This window comes from Hipposideros armiger, unplaced genomic scaffold (genome assembly GCF_001890085.2).
Source record: "Hipposideros armiger isolate ML-2016 unplaced genomic scaffold, ASM189008v1 scaffold_103, whole genome shotgun sequence".
Classification (NCBI taxonomy): domain Eukaryota; kingdom Metazoa; phylum Chordata; class Mammalia; order Chiroptera; family Hipposideridae; genus Hipposideros; species Hipposideros armiger.
Window position 1 is genome coordinate 2,478,443 of NW_017731453.1, and position 25,751 is coordinate 2,504,193.

Below are 25,751 nucleotides of genomic sequence, written 5' to 3' on the forward strand. Positions count from 1 at the left end.
TTATAAAAATTCAATGAATCTTTTCTCCTGGCACTTTGGGGAGTATTAAGGATGGCTATTAGAAAAGCTAATTATAAATGCTTGTTCACTGCTCCCCTTTGTATGGTATGTTTCCACAAGAATCAGTACATCATTGACACATACTGCAGTTTGCCAGAGGCTTGGCACAGAGTATGGTAAATTTCAGACCACTGGAAGCACTCTGATTGAACAGGGACGTTAGTTCCAGCTTCCAAAATTTCTCTCTGCAATGAAGCATAGTTGCATCCATTTGAAACGTAGATGAAGGGTGTGAAATAAAATTTAACTGGTCCTCCAGTGTGACCAGCTAGGTTCTCAAATAAAGCAGACCTGAAAATTTTTGCTAGACCTTATCAGACACTTGTCCACCGACTGACATCCTCTTCTTTGCCTGATTTGGTTTAGAAATTCCCTACAGTGTTATTCTTATATCTGACCTGTTTTAACTCTATTTTTTCCTTTTCAAGTTGTTTTGTCATCTTACCCATACTCGCATCACATCTACTCTTTCTCTGCTCTTGTATTTATGTACCTTTATTTTGTCTTAGGAATCACAAATTAGAACAACCTTACGCTTTCAAAAAAGCTGAGAGGATGCATCCTCACTGAATTGACATGTAATTTTCTTCTTATAGAAACGTGCATTACTTTTTGAGACAAAATAATTGATTATATTAATAAGAAATCATCATGCCAAATAAGAAGTCATTGTCATATTTTCAGAGGTTCTTTTTTTTTGAGAATTTTAGTTTTCTAGGGACTACTTTTAAAAGTATACATCTTCAATAAAAAGTTTCCCAAAAAAATGACTACAAGATTTTTCCAGTATTATGTACTGGAAGATAGCTTAATACTGTGGGGGTTTTTTGGTTCAGTTAATCTGGCTTTAGAAGAAAGATAGCATATTAAGGTAAAACTTGCAATAGGGCTCTTTATTGCAAGGAGGCGTCTAACATGTTGGTGATTATCTTAAAATATAAAATGTTGTGGTAGAATAATAAAAGTAGCTAACATTTATTGAGGGCTTATTAGGTTTCAGGAAGCTGTTCTATGCTGTTTACATGCATTCACTCAAATCTTCACAACTCTATAAGCTATGATCACCATTTTACAGATGAGGAAACTGAGACATGCCGTGGTTAAGCAGCTTGTTCAAAGTCACGTAGCTAACAAGTGATAGAACCAGAATTCAAATCCAAACAGGTGGATACTATCCCGACCCTGTACTATTAACACTGACTATGGTATTCTCATTCATGTTTATTAAGGGTAATTTTTGCAAGTCCTTATGGATATGTCCCTTATTAAGGGTTATATAGGAGAAGGGTTATTCCTTAGAGTCCAATGAAAGTCCACTTCATGGTGGCATTCATTTATCCCTGATGATTATGACTTTGTAGCACCTCAGTTGTCAGAAATAAGGAGCCTGCTGGGCTTCATAATTGCCTTAAGCTCCTGAGTGTGAGAAATCTGCTTCAAGGTGGTGATGTTTTATTCCCTTTCAATGTCATGAAAATGGCCAGATGCTGTGGGAACCTAGCCTGCTGTCCTGGCTCAGTTCATAGATAGAAAAATATCATCTAATTCTTTGTCATATGCAAAGTAAAGAGCCTCATGGAAAAACACTGTGAGTTTCTTTTTTATAAACCCAGTTATTTACAAGCTTTCAGTTTTGCTTTGGGGGGTTTTGGATGGATTGATTAAGTAACTATTGATGGATAATGACATTGCTTTCGGAATGTATCCGCAGAATGCATCTTCAGTCCTGGCCTCTTTTAGATGTGAACACACTTATTGAAATTAAAGCTATTCATCACATTAATGCTCTACTGTCATCTACAGTTAAGAAAGAAAAGTCTTTCCAGCTTCTTGGAAAAGGCAACAAGGTAAAATAGACACTGGTACTAACATAAGGCATCAGGCAGTGTCACTGAAAAGTGTAATTTCGTCAATAGTGACAATGATATACAGAAGATTTCCTAATTGAAATTTTGCACTAAAATATGTTGCATTCAACATTGCTCATTACCACCTCAAGTCGACAGTCAAATGTAAATACCAGTATCTTTTTATCATCATTAGAAGGTATAGAGGTGAAGTAGAAAGAGCGTTGCTATACACAGAATGTTTATGTTACAGCTTATTGCCTAACGTGATTGTGTTAGGCCTCTTGGGAGGTGATCAGGTCATGAGGCTGGACCCCTCATGAATGGGACTGGTGACCTTACAAAAGAGACCCCAGCGAACTCCCTTACCCCTTATGCCATGTGAAGACACCGGACAACAACAAAATAGCCTGTGAACCAGGAAGCAGGACCTTAGCAGACACAGAAACTGCAGGCACCTTGATCTTGGACTTCCCAGCCTCCAGAATGGTGAGAAATATTGGGTTGTTGGAAAAGTCATGACGTATTTTTTCCTATGTTTTTCATTGCAAAAATGCATCATGACTTTTACAACAAACCCAATAATTTTCTGTTGTTTATAAGCCAGCCAGTCTGCGGTATTTTTGTTATAGCAACCAAAATAGACGAAGACAAATGTTAAAATAGGGATTCCTATCAATTCACGGTTTTGGTATCATCTCATGCCACCCCACCACTTTTTGCAATTTGCAAACTTTTGCAATGGTCTTCTGACAATTTTTGGAATATGCCAGTCTGTCTCTTGACTCAATGTCTTTACCTGCTGCTCCCTAGTCATGAAATGGTATTCCTCCTTATTTTAACCTAAGTTGTGCCTTCTCTTTTTTTTTTAAGATTTTATTGGGGAGTTAGGGGAGGGGAACAGCGTTGGGGTATCGGGGAAGGGGAACACACAAGTTGCTGTCCTTTTGTTTTTCAGTCTAGTTGTGGAGGATGTCACTTTACTGGCTCATGTTGGTATTGTGATCATTGTGCTCTTGTCGCCGGCCATCTTGGCCACTCACACTGGCTGCCAGCCACTCACAGTAGCTCATGGCAGCCCACTGCAGCCCCACTGCAGCCTACACCATCGCCGGCGACTCACGGCAGCCCATCTCCAGGTCGAGCTGTTGTTCAGCATCTTAGCTGTAGAGGGCAGTGTCACTGGCCCATGTGGGATCCGAACCAATGGCTCTGCTACTCAGAGCTGGCGTCCCAAGCCAACTCTTAACCAACGTGCCACTTGGCCGGCCTTGTTTCTTCTCTTTTTAAAATCTCATCTTAATATCACCCCTCAGAAAGACCTTCTCTGACAATCCCAATGAAATTACCCCAATTTTATATTATCTGTCACATAAGACTGTTTTATTTTTTTTTCTTCAGTGCACTTATCACAAGTTTTATTGTATGTGCACTACATTTTTGGGCTCTCCTACTAGAATGTAAATTCCACAAAAAAAGTCCTTGGAAATCTGGTACACTGCTACATTTTCAGTGCCTGCCATTTAGAAAGTACTCAGTAAATATTTATATAGTAAATAAACAGATTTCCAACATCACCAACAATCCAAACGACTGGGCATGTGACTTAACTTCTAGCTACTGAGATGTTGAGCTCTGGCTGAATGTCTGAGACAGCCAGCACTTTGTCATAGTTCTCAGAAAAAATGAACATAGAGTGAAAGTTTTGGGGGAAGATATAGATTTCACTAAAGAATTCATAGGAGAGATAGAAGAGGGCTTTCCTAAATTACTTTCTTTTTTGTTTTGTTTTTTGTTTTAAATGTTTTTGTATTTTTTAATATTTTATTGGTGAACTGTCATGGTCATTGATTACATATTGCTTTCATGCTACAATGGCATAGTTGAGTCTTTTAAGGAGGGCGCAGCTCATAGTGGCCCATGCGGGGATCGAACCAACAACCTTGGTGTTATCAACATCACAGTTTAACCAACTGAGTTAACCGGTTACCTCCTAATTTACTTTCTTTCTCCACAGTCTCTCTACTCATCCTGCCTAGCTGGGGAACACTGTCTCCACCTTTTTCTTCTGTAGCAATTAATCTCTGAGTCTCTTCACTGTCTTAATAATAATTTCAGCCATGTGCCCAAATCTGTATACAAACAAACAAACAAAAGTCTTGACTATAACAATGCCCAACATCTGAAGAAAATTTTAGGACTAGCTGTTAGTATTCAAGCATCCTTCCAGGGAGTCCACCACGGAGTATTTCCCTGAAAGGTATTCTGATCAATGGAATTTTCTCCATTTTGTTAGATCTCTAAGTGTTGTGTTTATTGTTTCTTTGTTGGTTTGTTTGTTTTGGATCTGGAAAATGTCAGCACTAAAAGCCACGGCTGTGTTGAGAATCAAACAATATATGTGAAAACATTGATTTATTTAAAGATTTACTAGAAGAATACTGTATGTCACACACTGTGCTAATAAGTATTGAACATCAAACAGTGGTTTCTAGCCATGAGCAAGCTACAGTGCCCATTGTCAACTATAGCTTGGCAACAATTTAACTTCCTGTATCAAATAATTGCATATTTACACTATCACAATGGTCATGAATGTTGATATCATAATAATTCTGAATTCTGAAAACAGCACTCAAATAACAAATTCTTAGTATGTTTGATGTGGTATTTCAGAAAGTTTATGGCTAGGGGACATGATAAGATTTTTGTTCAGTAAAAACCAGTCCTAGTTTTCTATCAGTTGGTTTCATTCCAATTTAGAGTGAATATTTTAAAGAAGGAATTGCATGAGTTCTTCTCAAATTGTTACTCATCCACTGTTAGTCAAAAAAGGAGTCAATTCTTAAAATACTACAGATATAAGTCAACTGTGACCTGGCTTAGAGCACAGGTCAGACCCACAGCATTGCTTATCCTTAGATAACTCCAGTGCTTATCCTTAAATAACTCCTTCCAACTCTCACAGCAGTGCACCAGCCATACATCTTCCAGGTCTCCCAAGGGACTGTACAGAACTGCGTCACCTGGTCCTGCTTATCTGAATACAGCAACAACCTAATAGGAAATACAATGTATAATTACATTGCAGTTTGGTAAATGCTAGAAGAATAAACTTTAGTGGCTATATTGCACCACAGATAACAAACTCTATGGTGAACTTGGAGCATCAGAGAAGTCTACTAGGAAGAAGTGGTACAAGGTCTAACAATTAAGTTCGCAAACTTGTTGCAATGACATGGCTAACCTTTTTTGATATCAGAGGGATTATTCATTATGAATTTGTACCAACTGGACAAACAGTGAACCAAGGTTACTATTTGGAAATGCTGCAAAGTCTACGTGAACAAGTAAGATGACCTGAACTTTTCGCCAACAATTCATGGGTCTTGCATCATGACAATGCACCAGCTCACACGGCCCTGTCTGGGAGGGAGTGTTTAGCCAGTAAATAAATCACTGTATTGGAACACCCTCCCTACTCACCTGATCTGGCCCCCAATGACTCTTTTCTTTACCCAAAGATAAACGAAATATTGAAAGGAAGACATTTGGATGACATTCAGGACATCAAGGGTAATACAATGACAGCTCTGGTGGCCATTCCAGAAAAAGAGTTCCAAAATTGCTTTGAAGGGTGGACTAGGTGCTGGCGTTGGTGCATAGCTTCCCAAGGGGAGTACTTCGAAGGTGACCGTAGTGATATTCAGCAATGAGGTGTGTAGCACTTTTTCTAGGATGAGTTCGTGAACTTAATTGTCTGCCCTCGTAGCTGCTTAACAGCCTAAAGAATGAATAGATGCAAACAAGATGGGAAGGAGGATGGAGAAGGGAAAACATAGGATTTTTCATAAAGTCAGAGAGAACATCGAATGAAATAGTTCAAAAATAAGAGAGCAACTAGGTTTAGTTGTATATTGGGGGTATAGTGGTAGCAAATTATCAAAAAGGGGAAGAATGGAAACAAATGAGGTTACCAGAGGTCTTGGTTAGCAGGCTAACGAGTTACGGAGCCATTTAAGGGTTTTGAATGGTAAGCGATTTGTCTGATTTCAGTTTTTACAAAGAATAACTTACAGAGGAAGACCAGAAGCAGAAAGACCAATAGTTGGGGGCAGCTGTACAAATCTGTGTTCAGGCTGGTGGTAAGTTAAAAAAGACAACAGCTATTGGACATGTTTGGGAACGATAGGAGGGAGAGAGGGAGATGAGAATGACTTCCATAGTTCCAGCTTGAGTCACTAGGTGAAATGATTCTTTTCAAAGGCACCATGGACAGGGAGTCAAGACCCAGATAGTAGTCCCAGCTCTACTACTAACTAGCTGTATAACCTTGCCCAAGTTACTTCATCTCTTCGAGCCTCAATTTCTGCGTCTGTTCAATGGAAATGTCCTATCCAACTCCCAAGGTAGCACAAGGGCAAAATGTATATAAAACCCCCAAGTAGCCAATGTAAAGAGGTTATTGTTATTATTACTATTATTATTATTATTATTATTATTATTATTATTATAAGTTTTATTGGGGAACAGTGTGTTTTTCCAGGACCCATCAGCTCCAAGTCAAGTAGTTGTTTCAATCTAGTTGTGGAGGGCGCAGCTCACAGTGGCCCATGTGGGGATCAAACCGGCAACCTTGGTGTTATTAGCACTGCGCTCTAACCAATTGAACTAACCTGCTGCCCCTAAAGAGGTTATTAATGAGCTCTCTGAACCACGGCGTTTGTTAAATAGTCATATAAATCTGATCATCCTTTACTGTCACATTTATCACTTATTTTCCTTCATTCTGATGGGAGCACTGACACTTAAAAGCTGTGTTTAAAAATAGACATTCATTGAAGATTTGGTTCTGAATATCAATTCATTTAATGGAGAAGAAAGTTGAGAGGTAAATAATTCTAAAAAGAATAAAATTTCTAAGTATTATTTAGTTACTTCACATCATCAACAATGCCAGGCCCCATGATCAACACTGTGGAGAATAAAAAAATGAGTATGATCTGTTGTTTACTCTCCAGGAGATAAAACTCAATGGAAAGGCAATACACCACTATATATCATTGTAACACACAGTGGAAATAAAAGGTACCCAATAAAAGGGATAAGACAAGTGTGATTGCAATTCCAAAGTGATTGGTTTCATGGGTGACTACCAGACATTGAGGAAAGAAACATCAGAAAGTCCTGGTTCAAAATTCCAGATCTGTCACTTGTTGGCTGTGTGATCTTGGGCAAATCACTTAACTTCTCTGATCTTCAGTTTTCTTAGTACATTGGGGATACTAATAGCACCTGTCCCTCTTAGCACTTTTTGAGAATTAAATAACATGGCAAGTTAAGGATGAATAAAATGTAGGTGGGCAGAAACCGCAGCAGTATGGGTCTCCTAGGCAGAAACATTAGCAACAAATTCAATGTGTGTCCTGTCCCCCTCTTGAGAGATGATAGTGGAAAATTATATACCCCTATGCCATGAAAGAAAAGCTTCTAGGCTGAGTGAGAGGTGACATTAAGGTGTTCCACAATCACGCAAAACTTCAAACTGGCTTCAGTACAAAGCTTTGTCCCGGACCTGCAACCAGTCTGGCTGAGCAGAGAATTTCTCTGAGATGGTTTGCTCCACATAACCTGGGATGCATAGTTCAGTACTGGGCTCTCAATAGGTGCTCCAGAAATGGTTTTCAAAGAAATTTAGGACTTCAACAGCCTAATCTGGGTAAGGAGTCCTAAAGAGATTGCTTGGGCCAGATTGACTGATAGTGAGCCCTAAAAAAAACATAAGAAAAAAGTCAGAACATTGGTTAACCACTTCTTTTCTACAGCATGATACCTGTGCTATTAAAATCAAAATTACTTATTTCCAACTGGTTAAAAAAAATAATATATCTTTTTCCCCTTTTCCCAGTAATGTACTCGTTATGAGCAAGTGTGATGAGAGGCTTTAGGAACTGCTGCTAGAGAGTAATATAAAATTAAATATTCCTGCAATTTTTCATTTCTGTCACCCACCATAAGTGTAATCAATTTTTTTTCCCAAACTGACAGGTTATTTTGAAATGCATTTGTAAAGTGACATACATGATTGTACAAATAAACCTATGCAGCTAAGTTTTAGTAATAGCATTCATCAAAGCAGCAAAATGGTAAGCATCATTTCTATCTTCTAAGGAGCAAGCACCCAGATCAACTACGGAGACAAAAGAACAAAATGTGAAATTAAAAAATTAAATTAAATTAAAAGGGCACATCCCTGCTATTGTGGTCATACCAGAGAATGGTTCAACGTATCGGACCTGGTGCCAGATAGTTTGGGGATCAAGTCTTAGCTCTATGACTTGCTAAATTTATGACTTCAGGAAAATTTATCTCTACAAACCTCAGTTTTCTTACCTTTAGAATGTGGATATTAAATGTGTCAGCAGTTAGCATAATGCCTGCACATATGTAATCAATACACGTTAATCTCTACCGCCTTCAAAGGTCATCGTATTTTTATTAGCATAAGCATTAACGTTATTATCGGTATCATTTATTGTGATCTAATGATGCCTGAAGAATTTGACAGTTGCTACCTCCTGAAATGTACTTACCTATCCTAAGAGTTGAGCATTCTTATTCCAAGGTGGATAAACCACCGTTTGCAAGTGGTTGAATGTAGAGTCTAAAAGGGGTTGGGCTGGAAAGCTTACATCGATCTCGTCGCTAGGCTTCCTCTTGAGGAGATAAGGGAAAGATCTCACATTATTCAGCTGTGCTGTCAGCAGTCAGGCATTGGCCAACTGTCAGGCGTAGATAAACTCTGACTTGGTATCCAGATTAAGGCCATTTACGAGGCCTGACATATAATTCGGGGTTTTTCACTGATGGAAGCAAAGGATACCAGGAGCTGTAATGCGTGTTCATTGTGCTGCTTTCTGAACAGTGTTCATTTTCTCCTGTAGAATAAATATGCATAATGTAATCGTCCATCCCCTGGGTTTTCTACTCATCCCTCTTTGCCACCTTCCATGTCTGCCCCCAAGTGGCTGCCATCAGGGTCCCACAGGGGCCAATTATATTGAGCTCTGAGTGACGGAAGCTCCACCTACCTGAGGCTGGCTCCAGGCACAGAGCGCACCTGCAGATTCACAGCCCAGTAAGTGCGCCCAGAATTGGGGTTCACCGGGAGTCCTGGGCTCTATCTATAGCAACATGGGTTCCAAACAGATGAAGTCAGAAGCAGATGGCCAGGAAAAATGTAGCCAGCTATGCAATCCGCTCCTTTTCTAGAGTCATTTCAACCAACAAAGTCCTGTCACAGTTACCATTTCCAAACCCTGATCTGGTCTGGTCATGAGTTCCTGCTCAACAGGGAGCCACCCTAATTGCTTGTGGGGTCAAGTCAAGGCTGATTCAGTTGTGCCTTTCCATCTGCATTTCCCACGATGTTCTATACCCACCATAAAGTACACCCTGGAGTCAGAGCAAATTGCACGCCATCCCCGTTACGTGAGTTCAGATTGCTGTGCCTTGCACATGGCGCTGCCTCTGTATGGAGTGCCCTCCCTCCCTCCCTTTGTCTATCCTATCAATTTCCTATACATTTCTAGGTAAGCTCAGTGGTCAGCTCCTCAGCCTGTTTGTTTCTCATCCGTTGTGGACAACAAAGTGACACTTAGTATTCACTTTTAAAATGATTTTACAGTAAGTCCCCGACTTACAAACATTCGACTTGCGAACTTTCACAGATACTAGCGGATCCCGCATTACGAACATTCGTAGATGGGAACAAATCGCGAAGTAGCGCACGTGTCTGCAGGGCATTGTCACAGTTGTGCTGCTCGGGGCTTACTGTACAGTGCGATAGTGTACAGTAGTACAGTGCTCAGTCAGAGCCCAGATTGTCCAGAAGCAAGAGGAAAAACTGTGGTGATGTGGAGGGGACTGCTAGGAAGCGCAAAGACTCACTTTGTTGGACTTACTAACGAATCCGACTTACGTCCGTTCTCCCGGAATGGAACTTGTTCCTAAGTTGGGGACTTACTGTACTTTACTTGTCCTTTTCAATTACACCATGAGTTGGTGATGTATTTAAGACATCTTTTTGTATTTTGCTCTGGTTATAAAAGTAATACAAGATTCTTATTGAAAGGTTAAAAAAATAGACAAGCTCTAACAAGACATATTTACCTGCAATTCCATCCCTCACAGATATAAATATTTGGTGTTAATATTTGGCTATGTTTCTTCTCTCACACACACATAGGCACACACAGAGGATCAAATAGCTCATGTATAAAAAGCCTGGTGAAACCAGGATATATGGCACATTCGATGGAATTCATAGAAGTTCAAAAGGCTGCAGAATGCAGAGCAAGAAAAAGAGTGGCACGTGATGATCCTGTAGACCAATCACTTTCTAGATCTTTTCACTGTGACCTACAGCAGCTATGGAAAACAGTGTGGCAGTGGCTCAGAACTGGAACTACCACACGATCCAACAATCCCACATCTGAATACACGTCCAAAAGATTTGAAACCAGAATCTCAAAAAGATGCCCGTACTACCATGTTCTTTGTCGTTCAATTGACAATAGCCAAGATATGGCAACAATCTATGTGTTCATCTTTATCCAGATGAATGAATAAAAAAAATGTAGTGCATACATACAATTCATACATGCATACAATATATACATGTAATTCAGCCTTGTCACATATGGCAGAGAAGGAAATCCTGCCGTATGTGGCAACATGGATGAACGTGGAGGACCCTATGCTAAGTGAAATAAAACCATCACAAAAGGACAAAGACTGCATCATACATGATGTATCTAACATAGTTTCAATCATAGAAGCAGAGAGTTTAAATGAGTTATTGTTCAAAAGGTATAAAATTTAAATTGTGTGAGATAAGTTCTAGAGATCTCTGTAACATAGCGCCTAGAGTTGAAAATACTGTACTGTACAGTGAAAAATTTCAGAGGGTAGATCTTAAGTAAAGAGTTCTTACCACAGAAAAAGGGGAGGCAGGAGAAAACTTTTGGAGGTGACAGATTTGTTTATTACCTTAATTGTGGTGGTGGTTTCATGGGTGTATGCATATGTTGAAAGTCATCAAATTGTATACATTAAATATGTGAAGTTTTCTGTATATCAGTTACACCTCAAGAAATCTGTTAAAAAAAAACATGTTTTCTGTTGTGACCCAAGAGTATACATATATAACTGAAACTAATGTTTCATGAAATATTCTTATTATGTGTGACTAACTCTAATATTTTCTATTGTATTCCACTCTTATTAATTTAAAAGAAGATGCTGGTCACAACCAGATAAATTGATTTTTTGACCCTCCTAATGCATTGCAGTCATAGTTTGAAAAGCTATGCTGTAGAAATAGGCAAGGGACATATTGAGGAGTTATTTGTAAGCCGTACTAATGAGTTTCGACTTCATTCTAAGGGTAAAGGGGGGAATTAAAGAGTTATGACCATGTAAATGTCATGATCGGACTTGTAGTGTGGGAAGAACATCTGTCTGCTCAGGGGTAATGGTTTAAAGAGGGATGCTGGAAGGACGGATGCTGGGAGGCAGATAATTGGCAGTAAGACTCAAGGTTTGCACTAGAATGATGGTGGAGACAGAAGTGAAGTGATCAAAACATTTCATAAGATCACATTTACTAGATGTGTGTAGTATATGCACTCACACATGGGCAATAAAAGTTCAAGAAAATCATGACAGTCACAGAGAGGGAGAAGTCAAGGTTTATTTCCAGATTTCTTTTTTCTTTTTTTTGTTTTGTTTAGCTGAGCTATCCTGCCACCTGTTGGCAGTTCAGCTCGGGCCGGGAATCGAACCAGCGACCGTGTTCCTCAGAGCTCGCATGCTTGAGCGAGCTCTTAACCAACTGAGCCACTCAGCGGGCCCCTATTTCCAGATTTCTTGATTCAGTAACTAAGAGGATGGTGACAATATTTACTGACACATGAAACCCTGGAGGAAAAATGGGTTTCTGTTTTTGTTTTGGGATGGGGGTGACATTGACCTCAGTTGAATGTGAGGTACCTGTGAGACATTCAAATGGTGCCAATCCATAAGCAGTTGAGTATCGCGGTCTGGAGCTTAAGGGAGATGACTAGATTAGAGGATGGTCAACAAGGAAAACAGACTCAGCTTCATGTAACAGAACCGCCCAATAAGAGTGATTTTAAAAAGAGAGCAAGGGAGCTGGCCGAGTGGCTCAGTTGGTTAAGAGCTTGCTCAAGAGCGCGAGCTCTGAGCAACAGGGTTGCCGGTTCGATTCCCACATGGGCCAGTGAGTTGTGCCCGAGCTGAGCTGCCGCTGAGCTGCCAACGAGTGGCATTATGGCTCAGCTGGTGAGCGCACATGCTCCTAACAGAAAGGTTGCCTGTTCAATGGTGGGCTATGCCCACCCACAACTAAAGACTGAACTCGGCACCTTGAGCTGAGCTGCCGCCCTATGGCTCAGTGGATAGAGCATGCGCTCTTAACAACGAGGCTGCTGGTTTGACTGCTGCATGGGATGGTGGCTACGCCCACCCACAGCTAATTGAACACAGCACCTTGAGCTGAGCTGTGACTGGACTTGGAGCTGAGCTTGCTGCACCCTCCACAACTAAGATTGAAGGACAACATCTTGGCTGTTCCCCTCCCCCAATTCCCCAATAAAATTTTTTAAAAAAGAAAACTATCATAGTTTCATTAAAAGAGAGGGGTGGGGAGAGAAAGTCATTTCTCTTTCTCACTGAAGGATGGAGGTAGGCAGTCTAAGGTTGATGTGGGGGTCTCACAGTTATCTGGAATCCAGAGAGCTTTCAGTTTTCTCTTTCACCAGCCCTTTGGTATGGACCTCATTTTTATGCTTGACATGGGGTTTATTCACCCAATCATCTTTTAAGCATCAAGATGAAGGAAGGGGTTAACTACATCCTTTTAAAGATATATCTGAGGCAACACAAACAGCCCCACTGCTTATGGCTTATTGGTCAGAACATGGTCACATGCCACGTATCTCTGCAAGGAATCTAGAAATGCAATCATCAATCTGGGTGGCCATGTACCCACCTAAATGCTGGGGTTCTATTACTAAGGAAGAATGGGAGAATAAATACTGTGGGGTGACTAGCAGTCTTGGCCAAATGGTCATTAAGGTAAAGATTGTAGATGAATTACAAAGAGAATGATACCATATGAGAAGGAAAGAAGACCACTGAAAAGGGAGAGGGATAAAGAAAAAGATAGTCTTTTCAACAAACGGTGCTCAAACAACTGGACATCCACATGCAAACCACAAATACAGCAGATGCCAAAAAAATGTATACACATCTTAAGGAAGGACAAAAGTGTATTAAAATTGTAATACTTGGGGGTGACCGGTTAGCTCAGCTGGTTAGAGCATGGTGCTGATAACACCAAGGTTGCTGGTTCGATCGCCACATGGGCCACCGTGAGCTGCGCCCTCCCTGAAAGAGTCAACTATGCCACTGTAGCATGAAAGCAATGTGTAACCAATGACCATGGCTGTTCCCCAATTAAAAAATAAAGTAAAATTGTAATACTCAGCATATACCCATAACAAAAGATGAATACAAGTCACATTTTACCTCTGCAAATACAAGAGGTGCTCAAAGTGGTTACCATCAGTGTAATTTTAATACAGTTTTTTTTCCTTTCTTAAAATGTGTATACATTTTTTGGCACCCTCTGTATATGGCCGTTAGTATGTTGAGGTATGTTCCTTCTACATCTAATTTGTTGAGAGTTTTTATCATGAAAATATGTTGAATTTTGTCAAATGCTTTTTCTGCATCTATTGAGATGATCATATGATTTCTGTCTTTCATTCTATGAATGTGGTGTGTCACATTTATTGGTTTGTGTATGTTGAACCAACCTTGTATTTCAGGGATGTCTCCCACTGGATCATGGTGTACGTGATCCTTTTAATGTATGTTTGAATTTATTTTGCTAGTATTTTGTTGAGAAATGTTGTATCTGTATTTATCAGGGATATTGGCTTGCAATTTTTTTTCTTATAGTGTCCTTATCTGACTTTGGTATCAGGGTATTGCTGACCTCCTAAAATGAATTCAGGAGTGTTCCTTCCTCTTCAAATTTTTACAAGCATTTGAGGAGGATTGGCATGTATTTTTCTTTAAATGTTGGGTAGAAATTACCAGTGAAGCCATTTAGACCTGGGGTTTCCTTGTTGGGAAGTTTTTTATTATTGATTCAATCTCCTTACTCATTACTGGTCTGCTTATATTTTCTATTTCTTTATGATTTAATCCTGGCAGGTTGCACGTCTCCAGACATTGAACTATTTATTCTACGTTTTCAAATTCCTTGGTATCTAATTGTTCATAGTAATCTTCCCAAATGGATGGGGCCTGAGACTGTGCTCTCCTATCAGGCTGTGCTGCAGCCTGTGCCCCAAAGTTGGGTGGGCCCACAGGCTATGTTCTGTGATCAAGCAGGCCTCTGATTGTGCTCCGTTGTTGGGCAAGGTCATGGCTAGGCTACCTGAATGGGTGTGCCCGCCTGCTGTACTCTGTAGTTGGATGGGGTTGGAGGCTATGCTGTGCAGTCAGAAGGAGTCACTGTCTGATCCCCATTGTCAGGGGGCGGGGCCAAAGGTGATGCTCCTCAATTGGTCAGGGTTGCTGGCTGGGCTCTCTGCCTGGCTGTGCTCAGCAATCAGGCAGGGCTGTAGGCTAGATGCCACTGGTGGGCGGGACTGTAGACTGGGCTCAACAGCTGAGCGGTGCCATATGCTGGTGTCCAGGGCTGTCCATGGTCACTGTTCAGACTCCCTAATCAGGTTTGGTCAGAGGTTATGCTCCATAGGTGTGTGAGGCTGCTGGATTGGCCCTCTGCCCATTCAGGGTCATAGGCTGGTCTCTAAGTCTGTCCCAGTGTCACTGATTTGTCTCCATGATCATTCAGGGCTGGAGGCTATGCTCAGCAGTTGGGTGGGCTACGGGCTTGACTTCCTGCCTGGGCAGTCTGTAGGATGTGTTCCATGGCCGCGCAGGGTGTCTGATCTGGCTTCCCGATGGGGCAGCCTAGAAGCAAGCTATGCTTATCAGTGGGACAGGGTTGCTGACTTGCTTCCCTAGTCAGATGGGCTCCACAGTTACATGTGTTCTCCAGCCTGGCTTCCTGGTCAGGCTGAGATGGAGGCTATGCTTAGCAGCTACACAGAGCTACAGACTTGCTTCCATGTCGAGGTGAGACCATAGAATAGGCTCCATGGCTAATTCATCCCATTGGCTGGGAAACCAAATCAGGTAGAACTGCCAACTAAGTTTCCTGGCAAGACAGGGCCACTGGCTTGGCTCTGCAAAGGGGAAGAGTTTCTGGCTGGTACCTCAGTTCAGGTGCTGCCACCAGCAGGAATACAGTCCACCAAGGTCAGCATGATGGTTGCTGTGAGCCTCAACTCCTTTCTCTGTCTCTACCTGATCCCCAATGGTCTAGCCCCACTGCTTCTCCCAGTGATCCCCATGAGGTGAGACCAGAGTGGGTCTCTTGGGAAGTGTATCATAACACCGAGGAAGCTGGATGTATCTTCTTGGGCTCTATTTTACCCACTGGAGAAGGCACAGGCCCAAGGGGACCCTCTTGTGGTGCTATGATGGCCTTCGGGGGAGGGGGATGGACAATGTGGCCAATGTGAAACCACTTCTCTTACCCTGTGAGGCATTTTTGTTCAGTTTTTGTGGTCCAAGGGGGTGCTTCAGCCTTACCCCCAGGTTCTGGAATTTTCACAACGGCATCTTGTCTATGCATAATGGCTAGTTGGTCTTTCCATGAGGAGGAGTAGAACCACCTATTTTACCATTTGATGATGTCACTCTCCCAGTTTGGTATAGCTCCTTAGAAAACTAAACATGTTTTACCACATGTCACAGCAATTATACTCCTGGGTATTTACTCAAAGAAATTCAAAATGGATGTCTCCAAAAAAACCTGCACATAGAGGTTTCTAGCAATTTTATTCATAATTGCCAAAATCTGGAAGCGACCAAGATGTAGGTGAGTGGACAAATAAGTTGTGATACACCCAGGCAATTGAATATTTATTAAAGCGTTAAAAAGAAATGAGCTATCAAGCTATAAAAAGACATGGAGGAAACTTCAATGCATATTACTCAGCAAAAGAAGCCAATTTGAAAAGCCTGCCTACTGTATGATTCCAGCTATATGACATCCAGGAAAAGGCAAAACTGTGAAGACAGAAAGGGTGAATATACAGCGAACAGAGGATTTTTAGGGCAGTGAAACTACTCGGTATTAACACTATAAAGGTGAACACATTTCATTATGCATTTGTCCAAACCCATAGAATGCACAACACCAAGAGTGAACCCGAATGTGTAATGTATGAACTTTGGGTGACAAGGAAGTGTCAGCGTAGGTTCATCATAACCAGTGTATCCTCTGGTTCAGAATGGTGATAAGGAGGGAGGCTCCGTTGGGGTAGGGGTTATATGGAGCTCTCTGCTTTCTGCTCAACTTTGCTGTTAACGGCTCTGAAAAATAAAAGTCCATTTAAAAACTAAAGAAAAATTGGACGGCATATGTAAAAAGTGGTGGGCAGAGCCCTGGTTGAAGTTCAAAGAGAACCTAGAGAAGAAAGTATATTCAAGAGAGGGAAGAGGAACCTGGGGCCAATTACCTGAGCTGACTAGCAGAAATGTCTTTTTATGAAGGTCCATGGGAAGAGGGTATACCTGTGCCCTAAAGGTCCACAAAGATAAAAAACCCACAATACTGAAACCTGAGAATTGCTTCACACTGGTTTCTGAACGTGTTGTGTAGCCCGCTCAAACCTCCAATCTTCATTTAGAAACCACGGTAACACAACCACTATAGACATAGCAGTATCTAATAGCATGCTTACATGCATCATCTTATTTAATTCTGACAACAATCCTGTAATGAAAGGACAGGATTAGCTGTTAGCTACATTTTACAGTGATGCCAAGACAAAGCAGAGAGGAAAAAAATACCCAGTCAGGATTTTAGCCAAGGCAAAACCCAGGTGATTCTGACAGATCAAATAAGCTAAAGGGATGAAACTATTATAGGATATAATCAATGGGGGGACATTTCCTTTCATGCAAATTTTAGTATGTAAAGCTAGGACGAAGGTAACTTCTAAAAAAAGAGAAAGCTGGATACCTTCCGTTAAATGGTAAATGGGAAAATCTCAGCCTTGTGGGCAAAGCTAGTCCCACCTCAATTACTAAAGCAGATGACATAATCCATACTAGGATTCCATGTTTTACCATGGGTTCCCCAGAAGTCAGAACCTCAGGCAAAAGCTAATGTGTTACTGCGTGTTCTGTGACTGTAGTCTCAGGGGTAGCAGGAATGTGAGAAATGGAGAGCAAAGCAGGAAAAGAGGAAAATCAAATAAAAGTGGGCATTACCAAGCCAGCTGCTTCTTGATACAACAAGTGCTGTTTGCTTGAGTCTGTGAGAATAATTTTTGAGACAATACATCAAACAGTGTGTCTCATGGCAGTCTGGCTCAGGGTTTGGCAAACTTTTGAGACAGAAGAGCCACCAGGGGTCAGCAAACGGGGGCTTGCAAACCGCCGGCTCTGAAGTAAAATTGAAAATGAAACTAAAACTCTCATAGTTTCATTTTAAAAATGTTTAGAGGATATTATTCACATAATGGTGATTATGTAAAAATATATTCATGGCTCTCGAATAATTTTAAAATTGTTATGAGGGACAGGATTGGCTCTTCCAGGGGTCGGCAAACTTTTGAGATGGAACGTACCCAAAGAGCCGCATGTGGCTCGCGAGCTGCAGTTTGCCGACCCCTGGTCGGAAGAAGTAGGAGAATTTATCTGCCAAACTTCTGTCTCTCATTTTTCAAAGTGGGCACAAGTACCAAGCAGGTCTAAGTGTCTCACATCTCAGGATCTCTTGGGCAGGAGGTGACAGACACATGGTGCTACCATTAAGTGATGTGCTGTGAGGTTGTGCCTACATTGAAGTTGGTGGCTATGGTTGGCTATGGTAGCACCTGGGCAAAAACCAACCAATTTGGTCACTGAAACTGGGACAAAACAAGTGACCAAGATCCCCAAAGACAGGGGCGCTAGCAGTGCCTGAACACATAAAATGTGTTTGATATGAGGACGGACAATTAAGTTCGTGAACTTGTAATAATGGTGCTAACCTTTTTTGATGTCAGAGGGATTATTCAATATGAATTTGTACCCTCTAGACAAACACTTAACCAAGTTTGCTATTTGGAAATGCTGAAAAGGCTGCGTGGAAAAGTTAGACGACCTGAACTTTTCACCAACAATTCATGGCTCTTGCATCACGACAATGCACCAGCTCACACGGCGCTGTCTGTGAGGGAATTTTTAGCCAGTGAACAAATGACTGTATTGGAACACCCTCCCTACTCACCTGATCTGGCCCCCAATGACTTCTTTCTTTACCCAAAGATAAAGGAAATATTGAAAGGAAGACATTTTGATGACATTCAGGACATCAAGGGTAACACGGCGACAGCTCTGATGGCCATTCCAGAAAAAGAGTTCCAAAATTGCTTTGAAGGGTGGACTAGGCACTGGCATCAGTGCGCAGCTTCCCAAGGGGAGTACTTCGAAGGTGACCATAGTGATATTCAGCAGTGAGGTATGGTGCACTTTTTCTAAGATGAGTTCACGAATTTAATTGTCTGACGTTGTATACAACAGCAACAGAAGGCTCTGAGAACATCCATGCCTGGGCTCCATATTTAATTTGACAATTCCAGATTCTAATATACAGACTGAAGCAGTGGATGGATGAGAGTGCACGGTCTCATCATCTAATGAAATACCTCACTATCATAGCTACTACGCCTACATCAAAAGCCACGACAAAAACAACCATTATCACCACTCTTAATATTCTTGCATAAATAATACGTTATACTATACTTCATGCACAGAATCTATATTAATTTATATAACTATGTACGTTAACTTCTTATTGCTGCATAACAAACTTAATGACTTACAACAGCATCCGTGTATTATCTCCCAGTTCTGTACGTCTCAGGGAAGTTCGATTGGGTCTTCTGCTCCAGATCTCACACTTACTGTGGTAGCCAGGCCAAACTCTTATCTGGACCTTCTAGGGAAGAATCCACTAACCAGCTCATTCATGTTGGTGGAAGAATCCAGTTTCTTACAGTTATAACAGAAGCCCCCATTTCCTTGCTGGATGTTGGCTGGACGTTGCTCTCAGCTTTTAGAGGTTCCCTGGAGTTCCTTGTTATGGGCCCTCTCACATTTTGAATTTCCATGACTTAAAGCCAACTGTTTAGCGTTTGATTAAATAACTGAGATAAGACCATGAAGGGGGACAAATGAGGGGCCAATTAGAATTCTGCCCACCATATAATCTATAGCAGTTTCTCGCAGCTCTAAAATGCAATTTACCTGTTTTACTTCTATATGTAGCACAATAAAATAAGTACACAATTGGATCTTTTTCCCGTGGTATGTGCCATCATTTCTGAGGAAGTCAGGGCTTTCCCTATAGGTATCCTTAGAAGGGTATAGTGTAGGCCAATGATGACTCAAGACTATTGGCTATAGCTTCCATTATAGCCTTACACAGTTTGGCCTTAAAGTACATTTATGTTTTTCACATGAATTTTCTGTAGGTGTTCCAAGTATTGATTAGTTAGTTTCAGGTCTCTTGGACACACACTCCTTGAAGTAAATTGTCATTTTTCATGAATTTAACTTACTGATGGCATTCAACTAACCTCCTTTCCTTCTTCAGTTTAAATCTGTCAGCTGCAGTCTCTGTAAGGAGGGGGGGGGGAGATGGGAGGAGGAAAGACTAAAAAGAACCAAAGAAGTCTGTATTCAGACGGGTGCTCACAAGCAAAGCCAGATTAACTTTAGGTCACAATTATTCATGGCTAGCAGGGAACTTGGATGGCATCTCTTCTCTAGTAGTTGACCTTAGAAGAGACCTTTCCTTTATCTACTTCCCAAATGTTTAAAATATACCATATCCTTCCATATTTCTTCAATGAGTTAAGACGTGCCAGATGTTATCATAATTGGGCTATATCCATTTTTAACATTATTGTCGGCTTGGAATTCATCACTACTTTTTTTCCCCAGATGTAAAACTTGACTAGTTAAGCTAACTATGGTTTGCTTCTGATCTAAAGTAAATGAAAATATAAAGTAATTCCAAGGACACATTTTCACTAAATGAAATGCATAAACTTGTTGAAAAAATATTTTAATAGTAATAGTTTGCAAGTACATTATTTTAATCTAATAAAAGTCAAATAAAAAAATCCTGGAGCTATATGTTAAAAAAATTATTTGTAATAAGTTATAAGAGTTAGAAGTAAATTGTTGGGATGAGTAGGATACAAAAGTATTTCACAGAAACTACCATACATTTTGATATTTATAGAATTTGAATTTATAATAAGGTCTACATTATGTCTATCAGGCTATGTTATTGTGAATTATATCATTTCAGATGATAACTGTGGATTGGCAGTGACTGAGATAATTTTCAGACATGTTTTGAACAATTAACAAAGATGATTTAATTAATAATTTTCATACATCAGGGCCGGCCGAGTGGCTCAGTTGGTTAAGAGCTCGCTCAAGAGTGCAAGCTCTGAGCAACAGTGGTTCGAGTCCCAGCCCGAGCTGAGCAGCTGCTGAGCTGCCAACAGGTGGCAGGATGCCTCAGCTAAATAATAATAATAATAATAATGTTCATAAATCAAACATTATCTCTACAAATTTCCTATATGTAGTAGTATGTGATGTCTTTTCAATTTTGAGCACCAAGATATATAATAAAGCAGTCTCCAAGTAGTCTCTCAGCTTAGAGAAGATAGGTAACTTGTTTGAAAGGGTATAAAGAGAAAATGAACACATTTTAACCCTCTACTGGACATTAATCTTTTTGCTTTTCCCTTTGAACATGTCATCAGCATGATCTTCTTAAAAAAACACCTCAAGGGCATCCGGTTGGCTGAATTGGTTAGAGTGCGATGCTCATAACACCAAGGTTGCCAGTTCAATTCCCCCATGGGCCAGTGAGCTGCGCCCTCCACATCTAGATTGAAAACAACTACTTGACTTGGAGCTGATGGGTCCTGGAAAAACACACTGTTCCCCAATAAAGTATAAAAAAAATTTTTTTTAAATCCACCTCAGGTAGACTGCAGAAGTTAAAGAGAAGTCCACATATATCCATTTATAGCTTAAAATTTAGCAAATCAACTGCACAAAAGAAATCATTAAAATATTTTCTAAGGCAGTTCTCTATTTACTATATTATTTAGCCATCATTTAAAGTGAGAACATTTAAGTAATGTGGAAGACTTGAGGTAAATCTCTGACTTTTGTGTGAGTTTAGCAGAGGTAACTGAATTTAATTTTTAGAGGAGCTGAGGGCCTGGGATCTGATCGAAATTTTTAATCTGATGTTGCTTTTGTCTAATGTACTGAATTTCAGGATGATTTTGACACATACAAAAGTATTAAGTCTGTTCATATATTCAGCAAATAGCAAAAATGCATGCTGGAGCTGGAAAAATGTACAGTAAAATCTATTAAAGATCTGGAAAATAGCTTTCATCAAAGATTAGAGGAATGGGATTCTTAAGCAAAGAAGTCAATAGAAGAAAAAATGTAATAACAGTCCTCCCATATAGTCTGAATTATTATCAAGAAGAAAACCATCTTTTTTCCCCCTATTCCATCAAGGTTAAAATGAGAAGAGGTAAAAGAGACATAAAAGAATGATGAACTTTGTGAATGAAAGAGACTCATCATTAGAGAGCCCTACACTAGAGATCTTCAACGGTAAGTTGAAAATTATTTCAAAATTTTTCTGCTTATCTTCTAGGGAATTCCATTATTAAACTCCTCAAAGTAATGAATCTGATTAAATCCAGTCATGCATAGACAGAATCCAGAAAAAAATTACTGACTGGGAATATGAGCATTATAGAAATAATCGAGATGCTCTAAATGGAGCCAACTTCATAGGGTTGACTTGATCAAGCATGATAAGTTAATCACCAAGGAATCAGTCCAAGTGGTAGACAAGATTCAGTGTAAGAGGCTAAAATAATGAAATCAGTTATATTTTGGTCACTCTAGTCAAGCCACAGGACTTGGATATTGTGGCAGTAAGATATAAAGAGTAAATAAAAATAGAATTAGTATTAGAGAGAAGCATGTGACTTTTTAAACATTTAGTTTTCAAATTCCAGACATATAAGACTCATACAACGAGCACTCATATTTTGATCACTTAGATTCAACAATTATCAGTTTGCTGCATCAACATTTTATGTGTGCATATTACATGTATAGACATACACTGTGTGTTTTACTGATCCACTTCAAAATAAATTGCAGATTTATTTATAATACTTCAGCCCTAAATATTTCAGCCCACATATCCTAAAAGTAAGGACATCCTCCTATATCATCATATAGCATAACACCTAAAAAAATTGACACTAATTTTTCAATATCATTCAATATTTATTCTATATTCTGATCTCTCCAATTGTTCTCCAAATGTCTTTTTACCATTTACCTTTTTATTTTGAAACAATTTTGTACAGAGAGTCCATAATACACAGAGAGTTCCCATAATCTTCACTCAGTTTCTCCTAATGTTAATACATTGGGCCATCCTAGTAGACGTATGGAAATCAGAAAATTAACATTGGTATGGTACTCTACTAACCACATTAAACCAGTAATGAAGAAACTCAAATTAATCATCACAATATTGTGATATTGGTGTTATCATCACTTGAATAAAGGAACTGAAGAAAAAAGTAAGCTTAAATTTCTATCCCAAGATCATAAACTCGTGAATGGAGATCCTTACATGATTGTTTGGCTACAATGTTCATGCGCATTTCACTTCATGGTGTGGCTTTTCCACTAATGTCTACTATATAATGGGGTCAATTATTTGAAAGAGGAAAAATGATGACTTATCCTATCATTTATAGCTTATTATTATAAATTAGAGCTAGAAGTTCCAGATACTTTCAAATATCATTTACAAAATTTGTTAAGACTTAAGTATTTAAAGAACTTATATTATAAAATCTTACATTTTTTGTAAAACTTCATAAAACTTGATCTGTTCCTTCTTTCTTTTCTGCCCAAGCAAAATTCCTTTTGGTTTGTGTAGTTATATAAGTGACAGTAGTTAATTCTGCTTAAAATACTCTTGTTTTTGTAAAGTTATATATTTTTAAAATTATGCACAGTGAACATGACACCTAAAGCTTTTGAAGTGAAGAAATTGGAACCCAGGAGAGTTACATAATTATAAAGGTCGCATAGAAACCAAGTAATGAATACAGACCTACAACACATATTTTTGATTCCAGTAAAATGTATTAACTACATCAAGGTGCTTGGGAAATAGCAAACAGTTGATAAATGTTTGTGAATGAATTAAACATCAGTTTTCAGCTAACTTTTGACATTCATATGGGTTATATACCAAGATATTTTTGCATCACAAAACTTATGAATTCCAACATAATGTCCATCATAAAATATAGTCATATATAAATGAAAAATATGTGTTCACTTAAGACTGTAAAAGGCTTAATATATACAAGACTAAAGTCACTTTTTGTACTGAACATTTGATGAGATGGTTTTACAAACTGCTTTTTTCTTTATTCTGTGTAGAGTGTATGATGTGACAGATCTAACCACTAAAGAAATTTGACATTTTACTTCTTAATTTAAGAAAAACAAAACTTCTATGCAGGTTAAGAACCACAGTTATTTGAGGGGGTTTTTGGGGGGTTTTTTTTGCCTAACTTCTTTTTTCTGTAGCACCAGCATTTGGCTGTCTTTTCAGAAATCTTTTATCCTTCCCCATATAAATGCAAAGGAGAAAAAAAATCACTAAAAGCACAACTAACCTCTAAAAAGACGAGATCTTTTGGGGGTGGGAGGGCAGTGGATGGGGGGTGGGGGGTTGTTACTTTGTGAGGGTGAAAAGAGTAACTATTGCATTGTTCTGTACACCTGAAACTAACAATAAATAAAAATTTAAAAAAAAAAAATAAAAAGACGAGATCTTGTTAAAGACATGTCTCTAAACTAAGGATGGCTTTTTTGTTCAACTAAGAACATTGTTATGTTTTATATATGAAAGGAGGCCAAGAACTGAGTTTAGTTTTAGGATTAAGAGAAAACAATTACCCAGCCTTTAGAGAGAGAGAATTAGAGGCGAGAGAGAGTAAAACCAGTAAGTTTATGAGAGATCAGGGTACCTCATGGACGGTGTGGTCTGTGAGAAATAGTCAATCACTGAATATCCAAAAGGCCTTTTAATAATAGCAACTTCTGATGTGAAATATCAAGTTACGAGTATTTGCCATTCGATCAATGTAACATTTTATTCATTATATTAGTTATTCATTAGTTGTTCTATACACAGCAGTCCTGTTTGGGTGGTTGTTTTGGGATAGGTGAGCAAAGAAGATAGCTTAGAGCTCATGTTTGAGATAATTCCAGTTTGGAAATAAAAACTGAAAGATTCAGAGCAGAGAACAAGAAATATAGAAGCCACAGTCAAAGTACCATGAAATTACAACCAGCTACAGGAATGTGCCAAAAAACTTGATGAGGACATTGATCTTATCTAAGGAATGGCAGCTATTGGGTTTTTACAAATAAATAGTACATTTTCCTTCAGATGATTTGATGAGAGTGATTAATCATGTGAATAATGAGAAGAAAATAGAAACACTATTTAGAATATATATATTAATTGGCCACTAGGCTTGCTCACTAAGAACTTGGGTGTTGCATACAATCCCCATAATGAATGAATCATTATTAATTATATTCCCCGTACTGTATTTCATATCCCCATGACTATTGAATGTCAACTGTAATTAAATATAAATATAAATATATAGTCACGAGATGTGGAGTAAAGCATAGGGAATAGAGTCATTGGAATTGTAACACCTATATATGACGACAGAGGGGTAGTAGATTGGGGGAGGGGAGGGGAGTTATCACTTTGTGAAGGGTGTAAATGTCTAACTATTAGGTTGCTTTGCACACCTGAAACTAATTTAAAAAATAAATAAATAAGTAAAAATAAAAGTAAAAAAGAAAAAATGAATTAAACCCTCTCTCAAAAGATTAACAAAAGACTAACAAACACATAGACAAAATCATGAATATGAAATCCACAGATACCTGGGATCTACCATATACATTTTTCACTTTTCTTTACTAATAGACTTTATAGAGCAGCTTTAGGTTTATAGCAATTGAGCAGAAGGTACAGATACTTCTCATATACACTCCTGCCCTACCACATGCGTGGGATCCCCCATTATAAACATCCCTGCCCAAGTGGTACATTTGTTACAACTGATGAACCTACATTGACCCGTCATTATCGCTAACTGTCTACAGTTTATGTAAAGGTTCACTTTTGGTGTCCATTCTATAGGTTGTAAGAAATGTATAATGGTATGCCTCCTCCTTTATACTATCACACAGAGTAGTTTTGCAAGAATTAGCATAAATTCTTCCTTAAATGTTTGGGAAATTAACCAGTAATCCGTGGGCCTGATGTTTTTTTCTTTTGGAAGGTTATTGATTCCATTTATTTACTAGATACGAGTCTATTCAGATTGTCTGTTTCTTCTGTTGTGAGTTTTGGAAGAAGGTGATTTTCAAGAAATGTGTCAATTTTGTCTAGCTTTTCACATTTGTTGATAAAGTGTTGTCCATAGTATTTTTTTT